General features: G+C 40.5%; 1 long non-coding RNA gene across 1 annotated transcript; it reads left to right on the top strand.

Moving 5' to 3' along the window:
• The first annotated feature begins 4,226 nt into the window (after positions 1-4,226).
• On the top strand, positions 4,227-10,294 carry LOC127578588 (uncharacterized). Its single transcript, XR_007957532.1, has 3 exons — positions 4,227-4,341; positions 8,002-8,131; positions 10,185-10,294. It is a non-coding gene; the product is annotated as an uncharacterized LOC127578588 (long non-coding RNA).
• Positions 10,295-20,720: the final 10,426 nt, after the last annotated feature.

Below are 20,720 nucleotides of genomic sequence, written 5' to 3'. Positions count from 1 at the left end.
CCTGAAATTAAACCAGAAAATTCAGGTCAGGCAGCATCTGTAGAGAGAGAAATAGGACTTAACATTTAAGGTCGATAATCTATCATTAGACCTCCAATGCCACTCTATGATCATTCAACAAGAAGCATGCTTATTGCATAAAGAGGTAAATAATACGAAATATTACCTCTGTTTCTCCTTCCACAGATGCTGCCTAACCTGCTGAGTATTTCCAGCATTTTCTGTTTTTGTTTTAGATTTCCAACATCTGCAGTTTTTTTTTATTTTCAATGCCAACCAGTTCTTTTTTTAGAAGTGAAGGTTTCATCATTATGTCTACATCTGGGTATTACTCACAGATCCTTGGTCCAAAATCCTCATTTCAAATACAGCAGATAGTCAAGTCAAGTCGAATTTATTGTCATATGCACAAGTATGTATATGTGTGCATAGGTGCAATGAAAAACTTACTTCCAGCAGCATCACAGGCACATAATATTAGGAACGGAACATTCACAAGAAAAACATAAATTATACAAAATTATGTAAGAAAGAACATGGAACAAAAGAAGAGTGAACTGTAGTGCAAAGTGGTCATGGCATTGTTATACTGAGGTAGTGATTAGGGTTGTGAAGGTTGGTTCAAGATCCGAATGGTTGAAGGGAAGTAGCTTGGACCTAGTGGTGTGGGACTTCAGGCTTCTGCATCTCCTGTCTGATGGTAGCAGTGAGAAAATGGCATGGCCCAGATGGTTAGAATCTTTGATGATGAATGCTGCCTCCTTGTGGGGAGGGATGTGCCCGTGATATATTGGGCTAAATCCACTAATCTCTGCAGTTTCTTACATTCCTGCATATTCAAATTACTATACCAGACCATGAAGCAACCAATCAGAATACTTTCAACAGTACATCTGTAGAAGTTTGTTAGAGTGTTCAGTGACAGGCCAAACCTCCTTAACCTTCTAAGAAAGTAGAGAAGCTGGCATGCCTTCCTTGTGATTGCATCTATGTGCTGGGCCCAGGACAGGTCGTCCAATATGTAAATGCCCAGGAATTTGAAGCCGTAGACCCTCTTCACCACGAATCCACCAATGTAGACTGGCACACTTACACTCTCCTTCCCCTTCCTGAGGTCAATAATCGGCTTCTTAGTTTTACTGATGCTGTCAGGTCAAAACATCAACGGTTCCTTTCTTCCCACAGATGCAGCTCGACCAGCTGAATTCCTCCAGCAGGTTGTTTATTAATACCTGTGATTCGCCCAACAACAGTGGTGCCGTCAGCTTGGTGATATTGCTTTGGAAAGAAGAACCTTTTGCAGTTGTAAAATACCTTTCATAGCCTTAAAGTCCAAATGCACCAAATTCAATGAATTGCTTCTGAGGTGCAGTTACTGTGTATCATGGGAATATTGCAGCCAATTTGCATGTAATAAACTGCAACATAGGTAACGTGACAATGGAATCTATTTTAGTAATGTTGGTGGAGGAATGACTATCAGTCAGGATACTCAGCTCTTTTTGAAATAATGCCCCCGATATTTTTGTTCACTGGAGACGACAGTTGGAAATGTGGATTAATATCCCATCCAGAAAATGACACTTTGATAGATAAACGCACCAATAAATTTTATGGTCAAGACTCTGGAAAAAGATTTGAACCTATAACCTATAAACTCAATGAAAGAGCACTTTTGCTGAACCATAGATGCCATCAACAGATAATGAGTCGGAATTCACTGTAAAAATAATGACACTCATTACTATCTGGAATCAAACAGTAACTTCGGCTGAATGCATATTTCTCTTAAATGTGAAGTTCCTGCATTTGCAAGGTTGATATTGACTACAATCACCACAGATAATTAATGCTGGGCATATCACTCAAAATTCCCATTGTAATTACTGCCAGATGAGTTTTTTGTAATGAAAAATAAATTATTGTCTCATTCCTCAGATTTTAATTACTGTTCAGGATTATTAAAAAAACTGTTCATACATTGTTTTAATTTGTTTCTGATTTTTATCCCCTTTAATTTAATATCTTAAAACTTCCCTCTGCGATGATGGGAATCTCAGGATCATCCATTCAAAACTGGCTGAACATGGCTGTGAATACTTCAGTCATGTCTTCAGCACACCCTTGTTAGTCCCTGTTATCGCTGAGGATTGGGATGTTCTTAAAGCCTCCTCCTCCCCTTAGCTATTTAATATTCTGCCGCTAGTCATGATGTTGCAAAGCTTTGTTCTGATCTGTCAGTTGTGAGACACTTTGTTCTGTCTATTGCACATTGTTTTTGCTGTCTGACGTGCACTCTGAGTTGTGGCTTCATTAAGTTGGTCCATCACTTTCAAGTAAGCCTTGTACGGGTACCAGTACATTCTTCTGCAATTCTCATTGAACCAGGATTGATGCCCTAGTTTGTCAGCAAGAGTAAGGGCATGAGGTTGCAGAATGCGGTGATGTATATTTCTGCTGCTGATGATGGTCAACATGATGCAGGATGTCCTTGATGTGAATATGGGACTTCATCTCCACATGGCAGTCGCTTCTACCAATGCTTTCATGGATTGATGCATTTTCCACAGGTAGATTAGGGAAGACAAAGTCAAGGAAGTTTATCCCTGGTATTGTTTTACCCTGACACTATCTGACCTATATCTAGTCCAGCTTGGTCAGTGGTGGACATTGAAGTCGCCTACCCAGAGTACATTCTTCAGAGTATAGAGAGACAGCAAGTTTCTGCTCCTATTCTCATGGATTTCAGGATCCCCACTGAAGTCACTGTGCCTTTTAGATCTCTAATGTACAGCAACCAGCAATGAAAAATGAAATGGGCAGGGTCAACTCGAAAATTGGGTACCAAATGTTCACAAGCAAAAGTAATTTCTAAGTCAAGGTAATGGAAAACTAAAACGTAACTCACTGTTTCCCAGACCTAAATTACATTCTGCATTTAAGACCAATTAAGTCAGGAACAGAAATGATGGTGTACATCATTTTGATTTACATTCTTGGTTATACAGTAGATGTCACTTTGCTGTCACTTTGGGATTTTGATTCAAACATAACTTGCTAAAAGAAGTCCCCTTGTTCGAACAGTAGAGACATCAGCATCTCTTAAAAGTCATTTTAGCTAAGTAGGAAAAAAAACCAAAGCTTTGGGAGAAAATACTTCCATTTATCTTTGGTGAAGATTGGGTTTAGGATTAAGAATATGAACAGTGTGTTAAAGTCTTAGTGAGCAGACCTTAAAATGAGGCATGCTGGCATGAAATATGATTCATTGAATATTAGTTTGGATATTTAACCTCAACCTGAAACATAACGAACATTCACCCTCAAGGGAAAGTTTGGTGACTTCATCTACTTGCTGAATTGTAAGAAGGGAAAGGAAAACTAGACTACAATTAAAACTAAGAATGGAACATTACATAATGCTGACAAAAGCTGATCTAAATGAAAAGGATCTTCTCAAGCTGGTTACAATCAATCTTTCAACCAAAAGGCCACAAATTTTATGCTTATGATAGTTATAGGTCACTCTGTGAAAAGATACATTATGAATGCAGAAGCATATGCAGGATGCATTATGAAAACAAGACCTCTGCAAAGTATTAACCTTGTAATTGCAGAATATTCTTCCCATCTTTCAAAGAGTATGACTTTTATTATGGATGGGGTCATTAACTTTGAAAGTTGTAGGGGAAACTATTAACCAAGGATTTAAGAGGTGACAAAGTCTGCATTTTAATGGTAAATCCAAAGACTGTGGGTGTCATTTTGCAGTTTGACTGGCAAGGGGTTATTTCATTGACCAAAGATTTCTTTTGGCATTTTCTCTTGAGTACATTTTATTTTACAAACTACAACTTTGAACAATCAAGGTCAGAGAGAGAGAAAGAAGACAGAAAAGAATGTTCTCTTTGCCCAGCATCATGCCATAGTTCTGGAGAGACGTTTCATTGGATACTGCCAACTCCTGTTCAACACACAGAGATACCATGTATTAGACTTTTTATTAATTGTTTCCGATCAGGCTACCATCATAACACTGGGAGCTATTTTCTATCCCATATTTTGATGATATTATTCATTGCAGAATAGTGTTCAATTACATAATTTGGTGATGAACTACCAATCAGTGAAGTTCATCTATGAATATTTAATATTCTTATAATTCATTCCCATTTGTGTTGTTTTTTTACAGGCACCAGCACATTTGAAATGAAAAGATGAATGCTCAGGTGGTGCCCAAGGTTATTTAATGCAAGCACACAAAGCATTTCTGCATGAGGTTTACCAATCTGAAGTTCAACCATAAAGAAAAGCATTTTCTCTCCAATGAATTCTCCAGAGGTAATTCAAATTATGACTGCATCAGGTCAATTATGTCATAGGCAGGTTCATCTTACTGAACAAGCCTCACTCCAGGTACTTCAAAATATGATTCAGCCTGACCCTCCTATGTAATATTGAGCAAGTTATCTAATCTCAGAGGTGACATTTTTCAAATAAGACATTAAATAAGCTTTTGCTATCCGTCTTAGCAAAATAATAAGAGGAGGAACCTTCTCAGTGGCAGTCTGGCTAACTGCCAAATCTGGGAAAAATACACGCATATTGATTAATGCTTTCCCTGTATTACAACAATGTTTAATTGCTTATAAAGAGCTTTAGGATTAGGATCATGACAGTTGATATACAGAAACCAATTACCAGAAGCAGTTTATGCCTCTGTAGAAGCATGGGTCTTGATAGACAATCATATGGTCCAAAGTTTTTATGTGCTCACTGGTTGAATTGAGGTATAAAATCAATGAATGTGACTGGGACTTCTTAGTTCAGATTGGCGAGTGTAACATGCCCATGCATGGAGGGTGAAGGATACACTGCTGTGAGATCAATCATTGTCCAACAAACCTGTTGTCGCCATTGCAAAATTGGACTGCTGATACACAATGCAAACACATCATGGGTCTCAAACAGGAAAGTAGTCACCCCCAGAAGGAAGCAATCCCCCTTGAACTTTTTTAGAAGGACAGACATTAACTGCAACATTTTGGGAAGACAGTGATGGATTCAGCACCCATGCAGAAAGCAAAAGTGGTACAGCTAGTACACACTAATACTCACAAAGTCTTTCACTATCAGTTCCAAATGAAAGCTGTACTGGGCCTCCTGCTCAGAGCCATTTCATAACCCTTATTCTCCAATGTATGCCATTTGTTAAATACTCTTTTGCTATTGTGTTCTTTACGAGCTGTTGTACTACCTGCAGTTGTGGGGGAAACACCAACCAGGAACATTTACAGATTATGGCTTGGGGGTGAGGGGGGGTTGGGGGATTTTATCATGCCAAATGGCACCCAGAAGTACACTGGTTTCTGACAAACAAGCAAATCTAGACTCCTGAAATCCAAAGCTTTTAATTATTAGCCTTATTCACACCAAAGATCTGACGGAGATGGCTGCATCATCATTAAATTCATCAACCAGAGAAATAAAAACAGCTGTTGATCAATATGGACGTTGCAAGCATTGTTGTGAAATGACTTGGAATAATTTTGCCAATTACTCAGAGTCAATGTGAAGCTCTTTTAAAGGAGGAAGATCAACAGTGACAAAAACCTTAGATGAAAATGGCAACTTCCACAGCAAATTCCTAACTCTATATAGTTTAATTTGATCTAAGATCATCATTGATGCACCATTCCAAAATCGAGCAGATTAGAGGTACCATGAAGTAGATAAATCAACAGCATTAATATTTTACATGCTAATCCCAGTGTCAGACAAGGTGCTGTAAATTGCAACATAAATTATGCAAATAAAACAGAACATAGAGATACTCAGTAGGTCAGGCAGAATCTGCAGAGAGAGAAACAGAGTTAATATTTCAAGTCGATGACTTTTCATCAGAACTGGAAAAGGTGATGAAAAATCAATGACCTGAAACACTCATTGTCTTTCTCTGTTGCAGATGCTGTCTGGCCTGCTGAGTAACCCCAGGATTTTCTGTTTTTCTCTCAGATTTCTAGCATCTGCAGTGATTTACTTACAAATTATGAAAACCTTTGCTTGTTTACTCAGTACCACATTAAGAACGACATAATCTTCAATGTGTGCGAAGGAAGGTTGAGGATCTTGGCTCTGTACAGACCAGCTCCTTTGTAAGGATGTTTGAGAAATAATCCTAAAATTGAAGGGTACTTTGACCAAGGACACTTTATTCAGAACAGTAAACATTTCCAGTTTAATAAATGATGCAAATTGACGATAATAAATGTTAGCCTGCAAAAAATAACAGCAATGCAATGCAACTCTTGAAGCAATCATTACTGAAAAGAAATTGGTTGTTAACAGCTAGTTCATCCAATCCACAGAAAAATGTAACAAATAAAACAAGTAATATCATGGCTCAAATGACCAAAAGATTCCCATATGTACATGAACAGTAATACAGGCCAGTTTAGCTGAAAAGTGACTTTGATTAGGGGCTCAGCTTGTGTTGGCCTATAAATTCCTATATGGTAATGGAGAAAAACACATTTGTGGATAACAATTTCTCCATGGTACAACTTGCAGAGCTGCTGCCTTGAAGCTTCAATGACCTACGTTCAATCCTGACCTCTGGTGTTGTCTGAGTGGAGTATGTACATTCTTCCTGGGACTGTGTGGGTACCTGCCAGGTGCTCCAATTTCCTTCCCACATGACAAAGATATGTCCGTTGATCAGTTAATTGGCCACTGTAAGTTGCCCCTGATGTAACTGTGTGAAGTATTTGATGGGAAAGTCGGGAGAACACAACAGGGAAAACCAGCAGGGAACAGGATTTCTCTGTGAGCTAGCTTATAGTCTCGATGGGCTGAATGACCGACTTCTACGTTGTAAGGAAATATGGAGATCACTTTTTTGGCATATTCATTCAAACCAAGATTTTCTCCATCTTATGGGTATTGCAACAGTCTAGTAAAGACAAATACTCTACATGTTTCTCTCAACAGGCATACATTTCCAAAAGAATATCTCTTTCGGTGCGTTTTGCAAATTTATCTGTTATAAATAGAATTAGTTGAAACTTAAAGCAACTGAACTTAAGGAACAGTACTTACTGAGAAACTGTGCAGAAGCTCATTTGCTGTGTCCCAAATGAGAAATTGTGAGAAATAGCTTGGCATACTGACATGGACATGGCAAACATGCAGCTATGACCTTTAAAAATGAAGCATTTCTGAGTGAAGGGGCAGTCCGCAATGAACATTGTTTTTATTCAATAAAGCCCTTCTGACTTTGACCTTTAAGTAACCAGTCAACATATCGGGCCCTGTGTCACGTACAGTGAAAAGGGAGAAACAAAGCAGCTCAGAGGGACAGTAAGTAATTGCTCCTCTTCAATAGCCATCAACTGATTTCTGAGGTGTCCCTGATATGAATGAAGAAATCCCAGCATTGTTCAGACGGAAGAAGTAGGGCATGTTGAAATCGCATTCAGCCAGTATCATGAGATTGGCACCAAAAAAAACAGCCCTAATTAAATGCTAATGAATAAGCTGACTGTCTGGGATTGTTAGTTTTAGAAAAACAATGACCGTCAGAATTAAATTGATGCTGGCAGACGTGTAATTATCAGACAAAATGTATGCATCCCCATGGGAAAAATAACTTTTAATAATTATTATGAAATGAATGTTTTTGGAGGTAACTGTTGCTGATGGTAGAATTATGAAATACAGGGATAATGTGCTTATGGAAGATGGAAATATGCTCCAAGTGATTTCGTACCTTATTTATTAGGGAAGAGATCAGACCTGCGTCTTACCACCAAGTAAAGATGCCAACTCGGTCTTGTATGGGTGTCTCAAGCTTTACAGTCCAGAAAGGAAATTATATTCCTGTTTACTGCCCTCTGGCTCACAAAGACTTCTGACATTAATCACAGCAGCAGGAATTATTTCTATATTAATGCAATTTTTTTTCTTTATTCTTTCCAAATTTGTCCCGCCAAACATCTGTAGGACAAGTCATTGATGCATTTAAAGGAAACCTAAGTAAGCACATCGAGGAGAAGGAAATGGAACAAAGAACAAAACCATTAGATTAGATGGGGTGCGGTGGAAGGATGTTCCTTCGGAGATCTTAACACTGGTGTGTACCTGTTGGCTGAAGGGCATATTTCTGCACCGTAACATTTTTGAATGCTATGTGATTCAATTTCAATAAAAGATGAAACATCATTGAAGGTAGGGAACTTGAAATGCGTTGCACAGTCCATAATTTTACTTCTGGATCCTCTGTACTTCTAATTCACTGATACACAGAGGAACCAGAATGTGATTGGTGGCATCCAACAGCAAGGCAGTGACGGAATGTTCGTCCATATAAGCATGAAGCCTGTTGCCATGGGTTACTCCTGAAGTAGCAGGGCTTCACAGCATATGGGAGTGGGCTTCAGCCTCAGTAGGCTCCAGCCTATAATCCAGCACTGGGAACCTTAGAGCATCTGGTTCCCATTTAGGTAATTTACTTAACTTGTCTATCTCTCTGCCTTCCCTTCTCTGCAGCTGCCCTTAACCACCCCAGCTCATGACTCTTGCCTGACTTGTCCAATTATCCATCTCCTGATCATCCCACTCCTTGACCTTGAAATGTCCAATTAACCAGTACCCTGTTCACGAACCTACTGACCCAATTAGTATCCCTGATCACTGATCTGACTTGTACCCCCACAACACCACAATCCTCAACACAACTAACAGCATAGCCCTCACCACTCTCTGAGAGCTGAGCCTCATTTCCTCTCGGCCTTCCTGTTCACCCTCTGCGCTTGTATTCTCTGAGCACTGCTATCACAATCTCACCTTGTAAACGTGGACAGTTTTTGGCTGCCTGAGAATCTGGGAACTGGGAGAGAACATGGGCGAGAGCATGGGATGGAGGTTGCCCTACATCATGTGGCCAGCGGGACACCTCTAGTGACCAACAGAATCTTTTCCACTTTCTCATGTTTCCCTCCTGCTTCCATGAAACTCCTCACATATCCTCAGAACCTATATTTAGTTCTTCTAATTTCTCTCATTATCACCATATTGCACCATCATCATTCCTACATTGTGAACTTTCGTCCACATAATCACAAACCTCGACTTATTTCTTCCTATTCCCTTTTTGCATTTCATTTCTTCTTTCTTGTGTTGCATCCAGTCCTGGTGCAAAGTTGTAAATAGATAACTTCAAACCTTTGTATTCCCTGATGATGCCAAACATAAAGCATTCTTCCTACACTTCATGATTTTTATTTCTGACTTGCAGAGTATGAGGCTTTCATGCTTTCTACTCTAAAAGTATGCTTAGTGTTTTAATATGGGATCATGTAAAAATCAAACAGTAAAGAGACCAGTGACCACCTCTGGTTTAGTTGTGAAGGTTGAAAGATACACATTGCCAAGACACCAGGGATAGCTTCTCTGCTCTTCTTCATATGACCTTGGTGTCTCAGCTTCAAGGCAACACCTCTGACATTGTCTGTCTTTGCTCTCGAGTATCTAGGCTTAATCCTTCTGAGCCAAAGCTGTAAGTTAGCATGGAGCAAAGGCTGACACACAAAGGATGAAAGTGCCTTCTCCTTTCCCATGCCCAGCCGTACAAGGCATGTTATTTCTTCTGCTGCTTGATATCAAACAGATCGTTTCCGGCTCTAAGACTGTATTAGACTGTTGTTAGATTGATTCTCCAACTACCAGCATATCCAAGGCCAAATTACAATTCATAAAACAATAAATAATGATTTCTGTTTTACATGTTTTAGCTAATTAATTGAGTGTAACTGAAGAAAAGTAACTGTATCCTTTGTATTGCTATTATGGAGGAGTATGCATGCCAATAAGAAGCAGTCCATGCCAAAACACACTTGCTGTGGCCCTCATCTAAGAAATAGGGAAACATGAACCTAACAGACTCCATATTAGGAATATCTGTGCATTTCTAATTAAACTGAAACTGGGGCAGCTCACTTGGTGTGAGCAGGTAAAACGCCTGAAGGTTTTAATGAATGAATACTTTCCATTCCAAAATAATGAAGCAGTTTAGGAAGAAGACATGATTTTTCCAAATAAACTGGAAACTAGAATAATGCCGAAGGATTGGGAAGATAGGATAAGACAGGCAATTATAGAATAATAAATTTTTTTCTCAATTGCAGGTACACCTCTACAGGGAGAACTGGGATGTGTAGCACTTGAAGCTTAGGAGATACATGACCTGCTAAAGTTTGGAAATGTTGACTGAGATTTGTGCACATTTCCAACAGGTGCCATTTTGCTAAAGGGGTTTGTATGCACTCATCTAATAGCTGTGGTCAACATAATGTCCATACATATTGTTATTTCAATCAGCTTGTAATTCTGCTCCCAATGAACTTCTTGGGTCTACATCTTGTCTTCACCACGCAGCTGACTGGAACATTAAATGGCACCCCTCCCATACCCCTACAAGCTACTTAAGCCCATGTCAAACCATTCTCTGTAAGGCAACTGTCCATTCTACCGATCAGTTTAGTAACCTTCTCTGAACTATTTACCAACATATTTATATATTTACTTTAATTAAGGGATCAATAACAGAAATGAGAGGGTATATATTCTGAAGAAATAATTGGCTGCAGTACTCACTGCTGAGTCAGCAGTCCCTGCTTGGAGAACAGTTGCATGGAACTGAGCTTTGTAGCAGCTCTCCAAAAACTGAATAGCCCAGCAGGTCTCTTGACCAATGGCCACATGGATGAGGTCAGAGGGGTATTACTCTATCCTTGTCTCTCAATATCACAACAAGGAGACAAGAAGAGATTGGTGATATAAAGACAGACACTCCTAGATAGATGCATGAATGATAGAGAAATACGGGGCTATGTAGGAGGGAAGGGTTAGATCGATCTTAGAGCAGGATAAAATGTCGGCACAACATTGTGGGCCGAAGGGCCTGTACTGCGCTGTAATGTTCTGTGTTCTAAAGAATTAAAGGAATATTATTCAAGTCTTTCAGGATTTATTTTCCTCTAATGTTTTCGTTGAATAAATAACACTTGCGTTAAAATGCTAGACGGAGGAATTTAATATACATGCATAATTTTCTGTTGCTTAACCACATTGCTCAGTTAGACATAGCGAATCCCTTCATTTTTATGCAGTGATTTTTATTGGGAATAACACACGATAGACTCTTTATCTTACCTTACAGACTTTGTGGAGAAAGCTGCCACATAGTTTTTTCCCGTTCGGTTTACATCTTGCTTCCACTGGGCTGCATCTGCCTCATTTGTTGTTTGTAGACAGCAGTGAAATGGGAACAACCAGACTGCAAACAGGACACGGTCAGAGAACTGTCATCAGATTGTCAAGAGAAATACGCTTCATCATTTGGTCAAATATATTCCAAGGAGCATTACTGCAAGTAAGAATTATAAGTTCAGGGCCATCCACTAGAACAAGCAAAATGTATTATTTATGCACATAAACATAACTTGGTATTGAATTGCACTGAGGCTTGAAAAGCAAAGTAGAATTGTGACTCACCCGTTCACTTTCCATTAGCAAATAAATGTAACTACGTGCCGGACTGGATTTTACCCTGCCAGTGCGATGGGCATGGGAGAACTGTGCAGCAGCAAACCAATAATTTTCTGCAGAGCATTTTTCACAGCAGCTTTACTGCAGCGATTGTATGAACATATCACTTGCAGTTTGTTTGATCAATAGGTCTGACACATTGACTTAATTTCAGCTCCCCTATTTGAAGGCAAGTTGCAGGCATGATATCTGATGAATTTTGGAGCTGGTTTCACAATAGCGGAAAGGAGGGCCTGCAGATCTACCTAGTCTGCCCCAAGAATTAAAAACCTCTTACCATGTGTTGTGGTGTGACAGAAAGGATTTCATATTTCTCACTGATGGAGGAAGAAGATAACCAGTAACATGACAAAATGACTCCTGAGGTGAATAGCAGGACTGTGGTTTGCCCATTCTTAGATACAGTGATGCTTGTGGTTTAATGATCTCACCAAGTCAGCAAAGGTGATGACAGAGACACATCCTACATCTGAATGTCCTTATGACTCCAACCACCTTAGTCTGTCCTGTTAAATTTAATCCAGGTCATCATTCCGAACAGCCACGACTCAGTAACAAGTATTCTCACCTCTAAGTCCAAAGATTCCAGTTCAAGTCACTGTCTAAAGAACGAAAACCTAGACTGGCTTGAGGGGACACTACACTGCTGGAAGTGCCCTCTTTCAGTTGAATCATTAAACCACATATATTAACAGTTAACTTTGTGATTTTTCCTGGTGGGGAGTGTCGCTTTGGTTCATTTTAGCACATCAGAAAAGTGAGATTCAACTTCTGTGCATGTATATTTTATTCCTTCCTTTAGTTTGTTACCTCGGACAGTAATGCAAATAAAGATCATAGTAATCCTGAAACACTTGGCTTCGGGGTGATTTTTGTGCCCTGTGGGTTACTAACAGTGTCTTGTCGATGGAGAATTCTAAATCAGTATTGAGAGTGACTCTCAATCACAGCAGTACTATTTTCAACAGAGTTCTAGGGGGTTAACTTGCATAGCCCCAGAAACAGGCATGGAATCACAATCCACAATTAACCTGTGGCCATTTCTTTCAATGCAGGGATCATGCCAACTTTCTGATGCTTGCGTATTACAATGACTTCTGCACGTAGCCACCACTAGCTCCAGTGTTGTTTGGATAGCTAGCAGCAAGAGCTGAGCATTCAAGTGGGTGAGGCTGTGCAATGCACAGTAGATCACAGTTAACCTTGAGACTTGCTCCCCAGCACCTTTTCCTCTGCCAATCCTCTGCTGCAATTCACCTACCTGGGAGATTCATTAATTTCCTTCCTGTCCAGTTCATCCCAACCCCTGGAGTGGATCATCCATTGCTTCTCCTCTCTGCACCTCTCTCTGAAATTATGGTCCACTTGTGAAGATGCCATTTCTCATTCATGAGCTCATAGTGGAAGACCACAAAAATGTCACTGACTTGATGGAAGTCTGGCTGATGGGTAATGACATTTCCCCTTAAATGAAGCCTCCCTGCCTGACCATAACTTCCAGGGTGACCAAAGCACACCTTGATCCGTCTCCTTATTCAGCTGACACTTGCTACCTCTTTGAGTATCTAATCTTGTTCCACAATTCTTGCCTTCCAATTATGTTTTTTCCTGTCCTCATTGAGATAGCTTCACTGCTTTTCTCCCTCTGCCTCTGCAAATGACCAACTTTTTATCCTCATCGATTTCATTCTCCCTAATTTGTCTTCTGAATTCACTGTCCTCCTGTCGTTCCCAACTCTCTCACTTGATGTGAATGTCTCAGCCCATATTCATGGTCACCTCCTTGACCTTACCACCTCTTGCTGCTTCACTATTCCCACTTTCTCTTTCACAGATAGACCCATCTCTGGTCAGTCTGGTCTCCATCCACACCCTCTTCTAATCTTAGGTCTTGCTATATCTTCTCCTCGAGAAAGTTGCTTCCACATCTACTGAACCAAACCTCTATGGTCCCCTAAATTATAACCTTAAGTTCTTCTCTTTTTCTCACATTTATCTATTCTCCCCTTATTTCCTGTTATCGTTAACAGTTATCTCTCTTCACATTCTACCTATCTTTTACAAACCTGCTGTTGTCACCCTTGGTTTTACAGAAACAAAGCCTTAACTCTTCTGTACGTGAGAACTACCAGCCAGCATCCAACCTCTCAATCTCTTGAACAAGCCCTTAGAGTCATTGCAGAGGCAGAGGGAGAAAAGCAGTGAAGCTATCTCAATGAGGACAGGAAAAAACATAATTGGAAGGCAAGAATTGTGGAACAAGATTAGATACTCAAAGAGGTAGCAAGTGTCAGCTGAATAAGGAGACGGATCAAGGTGTGCTTTGGTCACCCTGGAAGTTATGGTCAGGCAGGGAGGCTTCATTTAAGGGGAAATGTCATTACCCATCAGCCAGGCTAGTCTAGAACTCTCTGACTAAATCTCTCCCGTCAGGCTTTCTCCTTGCCTCAGCTTTGAAACAGCTCTGTTCAAAGTCACATTATGATGATAGTCTCTTCAGCAACCTCAGCTCATTTCCAACCTTTGACAAGGTTGAGATAATTCTCCTTCAGTGTCTCTTTGCCATCATGCAGCTGGGTGGGACTACACTCCCTGGCTCCAATCTTATCCATCAAGGTGGAGTTAGAGAACAGACTTCAACAATTTCTATACCAGTGCATGCAATATTTCCTCTGGTGTGCCCCAGGAATCTACACTCGGCTCCCACTTTCTTCTTACCCTCACCAAATAGGTACCTGGCACAACTTATACCACAGATGTACATGTGTACTTTGGGTGCCAAAGAAACCAACCATGGTGTTAAGAAAGACTTATCACAGAGCTGGATATTGCAGACCTGAACCATTCCAGAGAATATGGGCCCAATTACTTTTCCACAGGCTTTCTCTCACAAGTTATATTTCCCAATAGCTGTAGAATTTCTGTTGATGCTGCAATTCCAAACTTTAATCAAAAACACCTATTAGAAAGAGATTGGTCTACATCCATCTGTCCTTCATTAGTGTTATACACAGCATATTGCATAATTAAAACTCGAGAAATGTGCAAACGTTAGTTAATTAGAATCAGTATTCTAAATATATGCATACTATATAAAAATCCGTACAGCAGACATGCTCGTCTGTTTATTAGAAATGCAGAAGTGGCTCGTTCACTCCTCTGTTGCTTAATTCAATGATTCTATTTGGCAAATCAGCCGCAGCATGGGGAATCAACTGTGAGACTCATTGAGAATTGTCTTATTTCATGTACTCGACGAATGTAAAACTGCAGCCTATATTCCACTCTACAAAAAGAGAGTACACTCTGAGGCAGAGGGCCACTTTGCAATAGGTTAATTATTTATAAGGTTTTGATTGCTTTCTGTCACAGCGGCGTTCTGATCTTAACCTGAACCTTTGGCACAAAATCAATTGTTGAATGCGCTTTGAAGAGTCCATTGATAGATCTCATTCCAGCTCCACCAATTTAGAATGAGCTATTTGTCTCTGCACAGAGCAATTACAAGTTTTATCTTTTACTTTACCATAGCCACATACCGTTTTCCTATTAACTACAAATAACAGCCCAGGAAGCATGAAGACATTTCTTTGATAACTACGTGGCACTTCACAGAGGTGTATCCTGCAATTTAGAATGAAGTGAATGATAATGATTTCCTGAACATAGCAGAAAGCAAGTGCACATTTTCTGCACACAAGACTTGTACATGGAAATAATGAAGCTTTAATGACACTTTATGGTGTTATGTCAATGATTAGACTCCTTCCCTCACAAAATAAGTTAAATAAGAGAGATTCAGCAGGGACCCTGCAAGTGGTGTAAGATCATGTAATGAGCGGTGATATCCCACTGAGCAGCCTTGCTACAGGTCAGGTATGACAGATAATGTTGCAAAGGTACTATTTCAGGTAGGGTCCGCTAAGCTGGATGTCCATAAGTCCCGCAGAGAAATACGATTTTGGTACAATGGCATGCAGGAAAATCATTTAATTGGTGGTTGGTAAATTCTGCACAAGGGGCCTTTTGCCCGTGTCTTTTCTCATACCTTTGTATAAGTAGAACCACTTGTCTTTTGCATCTCCATCTATGGTGGCAAAGAGGTAGATAGTGAAAGCCTCTTCAAAGACCCACATCAATTACTTCCAGCTATTTCTGTTGCCCTTCCACCTTTTGCTGGCTACAACACCACCACCACCTTGCTGGTGTCCTCCAAGCTGACAGCTGCCTGGCTCAATAGTAACATTCACAGAGTGCAGAATCTATAAATAAACAAGAGGACCACCAACGAGCACATCACAGCTTCCTACATATCTGCACTCATTCAGAAATTACCATTTCTTTCTCTAATGTGTTCCAAATAATAGTTGTTTTCTTTCTCCATGGTTTCCCATCCACTCTAGTCAGAAGTGCTCTCAACCGCGACTGTTCTATTTCCCTAAGCTTTGCTCATCTCATCCAGAATAAGGACAAGGATCCCATGGTGCTTACCATCCAAGCCCCAGGGCTCAGTAATTTCACCCATGTTCAATATGAGGCCACTACCAGAGATATATTCCCCTCCTCTCTACTTTCAGTATTACAAAGGGACTGTTCCCCCCATGGTTCTCCACTTCACTCTTCCCTTCTTATAATCAGCACCTACTCTTGTCACCACAGGAGATGCAACACCCTGGCCTTTTACCTTTTTCCTTCCTACCAGCCAGCGACCCAAATATTCCTTCCACTTGGAGTAGCTGTATTTCTTCCAATTTTGTGCCCCCATTTAGTGATCAAGATGGAGGCCTCCTCTTTATTCAAGAGACCAGATCCAGATTAGCTGACCACTTTGAGAACACCTCCAAGGATGACTCCGGAGTTCCAGTTTCCAGTTGCGCTTTGATTTCCTTCCCACTCCCACTCTGACCTCCCTGTCATTGGCCTTCTACATTGTCCCACAGATGTCTAACCTAAGCCTGAGGAACAGTACCTCACCTACTGATTATGCACATTATTGCCTCCTGAATCTAACGTTGAATTCAACAATTTCAGATTGCCAGCTTTTCCAATCTGTCTCAGAACTGGCCAGTTCTGATCAAAGAGCATCAACCTATGATGTTAACTTTGTTTTTCTCTCCACCAATGCTGATGGATGTGCTGAGTATTTCCAGCATGTTCTATTTTTATTAATAATCCTTACCTAAGGCTTTGACCTTGTTTTCATTTTTAATGTTGTTGGTGCCTTTTGCTTGGTACGGGAGACAAGTCCAACTGCGGTACCTGCAGAGGGATCTACCACAGGGAAAGAAATCACAAGTGTCAGAGAACCATAGAACCATAGAAGAATACAGCGCAATATAGGTCCTTCCTCCTCAGCTGCTTCCTCCCTGTTGCTGGACAACTGCTCCCCACTTCACAGTGTGGAGTCCATCCACCCAGAGGCATGGTGGCCATGATCTTCACCAAGCAACATTACCAAAATACATGGAGCAGTACCAGCCCCTATACATGGCCTTCCACTCAATCAATCAGAAGGCACTGTGGAACACCCTCCTCAAATTCAACTGTCTACAAAAATTCGTCTTCATTTTATACTTGCTTCACAATGGCATGCAAACCATGATACTAACCAACAGGTCTACAACGGAACTCATTTCAGTGGAGGTCAGGGTTAAAAAGCTGAAACATTTTTTGTAATCTTTCTTGCTGTGATGTGGATTCTCACCTCCAACAAATGTTTCAAGATGGTAGAGCTATTCTTCTGAATTAATGGATAACTGCCCAGCCTGTGGTGATTACATTCTAGAAGCTCACCTAAACCTCAGAAGTCAAGCTGCCGTATGAAGACAACCCTTTTGTTTGCACACACTCAGAGGCCAAGCTCAAAGCCATTATTGGCTCATTCACCAAAGCACGCAAAAGGATGGGCCCAACATCAGAAAGACCAAGCCCCTCCACCAACCCTTCCCCAGTGCCTGCCAACAATAAAGGTTAGCTGCAAACCCTGGAAATTGTGGACTACTTCCCACCTCTTGAGAGACACCACTCAATGAAGGCAGTCATCTCTGATGAAATTCACCACTGCCTTCAATGCAGAGTGGAGAACAGTATTTAGAATGGTATTGAGTACCTCAAGGTCATGCATTAGGAGCATGAAGAAGTTCTCCACCTCACAAACTACCCACCCGCTTACCCCATCAGGCACCTCTTGCTCATCTACATAGAAGGGTATATGGCACAGACATTGGCCTCATTTGCCACCTCAGAACCTATCAACCCAGAGTGGAAGCAAATGACCCTCGATCCCAAGAGACTGTCTAAGAAGAATATTCAATTATGTTCCAAATTCCCTTTTCTCTGAGATGTTATTTTCTTCTTCTCTTGCTCTGCACGCTGTCATAGCACTTCTCCCCTTACCTCTGCCCAACCTTCACCTCATCCCACTGTCTCCCACTGTGCATGTGGTGTCCATTTTACATATTTTCTGGGCTCTGGTGTTACGAGCCAGGTTGCTATTTGGTGAATGTCCCTTTAAGGCACCTGGACAGTAGAGTAGTAGTGTGTGTGTGTCATCAAGACAGCAAGGTAACAACGTGCTGGCTGTTTTGCTCAGTGAGTCGAAGTGAGTCGGAGGAGGGGAGAGAGAGGGGGGGAGACAGAGAGAGAGAGAGAGAGAGAGAGAGAGAGAGGGAGAGGGAGAGAGAGATACTGACGGTCTCCGTAACAATGGATGAAGAACAATAACTGTGTCTGTCACTACAATCCATGTATGGATTTTTGCAGCAAGCAAGTGGAGTCCACTTTGTCGTTAACCTGTAGAGGGAAACAGGTATTTGTGTGGACGGCCATGTCTCGAGTGCCTTCGGGGTGGCAGATACTTCGGAACAAAGCAAAGGAGATCACCAGTGATTGAGGCATCATATGGGTTCCACTGTGGAACATGTGGATTTCATAATTTCTCTCTATTTTCTCTCTACATTTTCTCTTCAGTCAACAGTGGTTTTGCAAAAGCCTTTGCTCTCGTTTCACCTTATGACTTGCTGAACTGAACTTTGAGAACTATTCCTAGACTTGGGGTTTGGGAATTTGCCACACACACACTTCGAGTTTAGTTTTAGGGTTCGTGTTTAGTATTTAATGTTTTTACTTTACTTATTATCATAAGTAGTTATTAATAAAATAGTTTCTAACACTTATACATGACTCGGTGTGTTTCTATTGTTGCTGGTGTGTAACACTGGGTGCAGTACACTTCAGGAATGCTTTTACCTCCTTGGCTGAGGGAGAAGTTCACCTCTTGCCCAAGGGCAATAAATGCCGGTCGCGCCCATGTGACCACATCCTAACAATGAACTTTATTAAACTTTGTTGGCCATGGTTAGCACAGGCTGTGAAAAATGGTCCATATAAGGTATACTTCGTTAGAACAACACTTAAAGTTTGATTTTGATAAAATATTTCTCACAACAAGTCATTGTGATTCTATGTTGCGTGAAAATTTTCTCCTTGCTGCTACACGTCTTCAGTGTCTAATCCTGAATTTTTTCCTAGACATTCCTTCCTGTTATTCTAAATGTTGGTTGTCATTTTTCACACTAAACAGCAGACTAAATTAAATAAAAGCGTCCTACATATTAACCTGGAGTTGGCTGGGAAATGAGCAAGAAGCCAGCATGCTATTCATGTACATTTGATGGACTTTGTTGCTAATTCAATAAGAACTCAAACTGGATCACGGTCCACTGAGCAGCATATTTAATACCCACTGGCACATAAACTAACTGAGCCAAGCCTCCAGCTAAACCTTAGAAGATCTCAGCTTAGCTTGTCTTGTCTCTGACTGAGTGTGACCTCCATTGGACCGTAAGCTTTTATCCGCCCCACTCTCATTATTCTGTGCTGCAGAATTCCAAGCCTTTGTGTCTTGCTGATTCCTTAGGGCCTTTCACCAATCTTCTGGCTCCTTGCTTCCCACTTAATTCCCAGTTGGTCACTTGCTTGGTATTTACTTATTCAATTATGTCGTAGAGTTGTGTGAAAAAAAAATCTGTTCCTGTTTCTCCACATTAGTAAATGGTTAAAAGGTAAATCTGGATGCAAGCTTTAGATTTCTAGATGGAATTATGTATAGTTATTAAATATAACAAGTAATAAATATAAAAAGTAAATATTAAGGAGTTTGACACAGCTATGTTAAACTGTACTAATGCAAGAGGGTGCCTGACCTGCATTTTCTGCTTTTATTTCAGGTTCCCAGCATCCGCAGTGTTTTGATTTTCATTTCCTACAGAAATTGAGGCCTGGTTTACCTGAGCAGGATTGTTTTATTTTCTCTCAGCATATGGCTAACCAACATTATTGTCTATCCCAACTACCAGGTGAATACCTGGTAGTACATTGAGAAAACTCCCTTCTTTTGTATCTATCCTGCTGGTTCAATGGAACTTCTGCCATTGCTTTCAATTTCAGTGGTCCTTTTTTGGGACCCGACAGATGTAATTGGACATATGTCATCATGCTGGCAGTCACAGCTTATGAAGATCCCAGGAATCACTTTTGCATTTGGGAAAATCCATATAACTAAGAGCCCATCTATTGTCTGTGTGGTAAGATAGGAACTGGTTTCAGATCTGTATGCACAATGTAACTGTACTGCGAGATATACACAGTATTTTGCATCCCGGTTGTTTTATTTGTAACTATGTTGCATTTTAATTTGGGACAGACTTCTCCAAGTTTTGCTGCAGATTATCAAAACTTGTAATGAATGGTGCACTGATTATACTCGTGATGATTGTTAATTACTTTGGTCATTGTAATGGCTTCTAGAGAGTCGAACCAACTCACTAAACAGGTCCGATGCCTGAAATAAGAGAGTAAGAGTGTTCTGTGTTCACAGTGATATACCTTCGACCAAAGCTTTAGTTTTAATGGAGACCAGAAGAAAAGGTTCTGGTTACCTGGCCAGACTTTAACCCTCATACACAATCATCAAAGGCCATAGTTCAAAGTCCTTGCCTCATTACACACTAATTGATTGTAATCTGTATTAAAACCCCATAAACTATTTACTCAAGGGTTTTATGCAAAGATAACTGATGATGTGCTAACATTAAATAATTAGAATAATATTG

This window comes from Pristis pectinata, chromosome 15 (genome assembly GCF_009764475.1).
Source record: "Pristis pectinata isolate sPriPec2 chromosome 15, sPriPec2.1.pri, whole genome shotgun sequence".
NCBI lineage: Eukaryota > Metazoa > Chordata > Chondrichthyes > Rhinopristiformes > Pristidae > Pristis > Pristis pectinata.
This window is presented reverse-complemented; position numbering and strand designations above follow the sequence as displayed.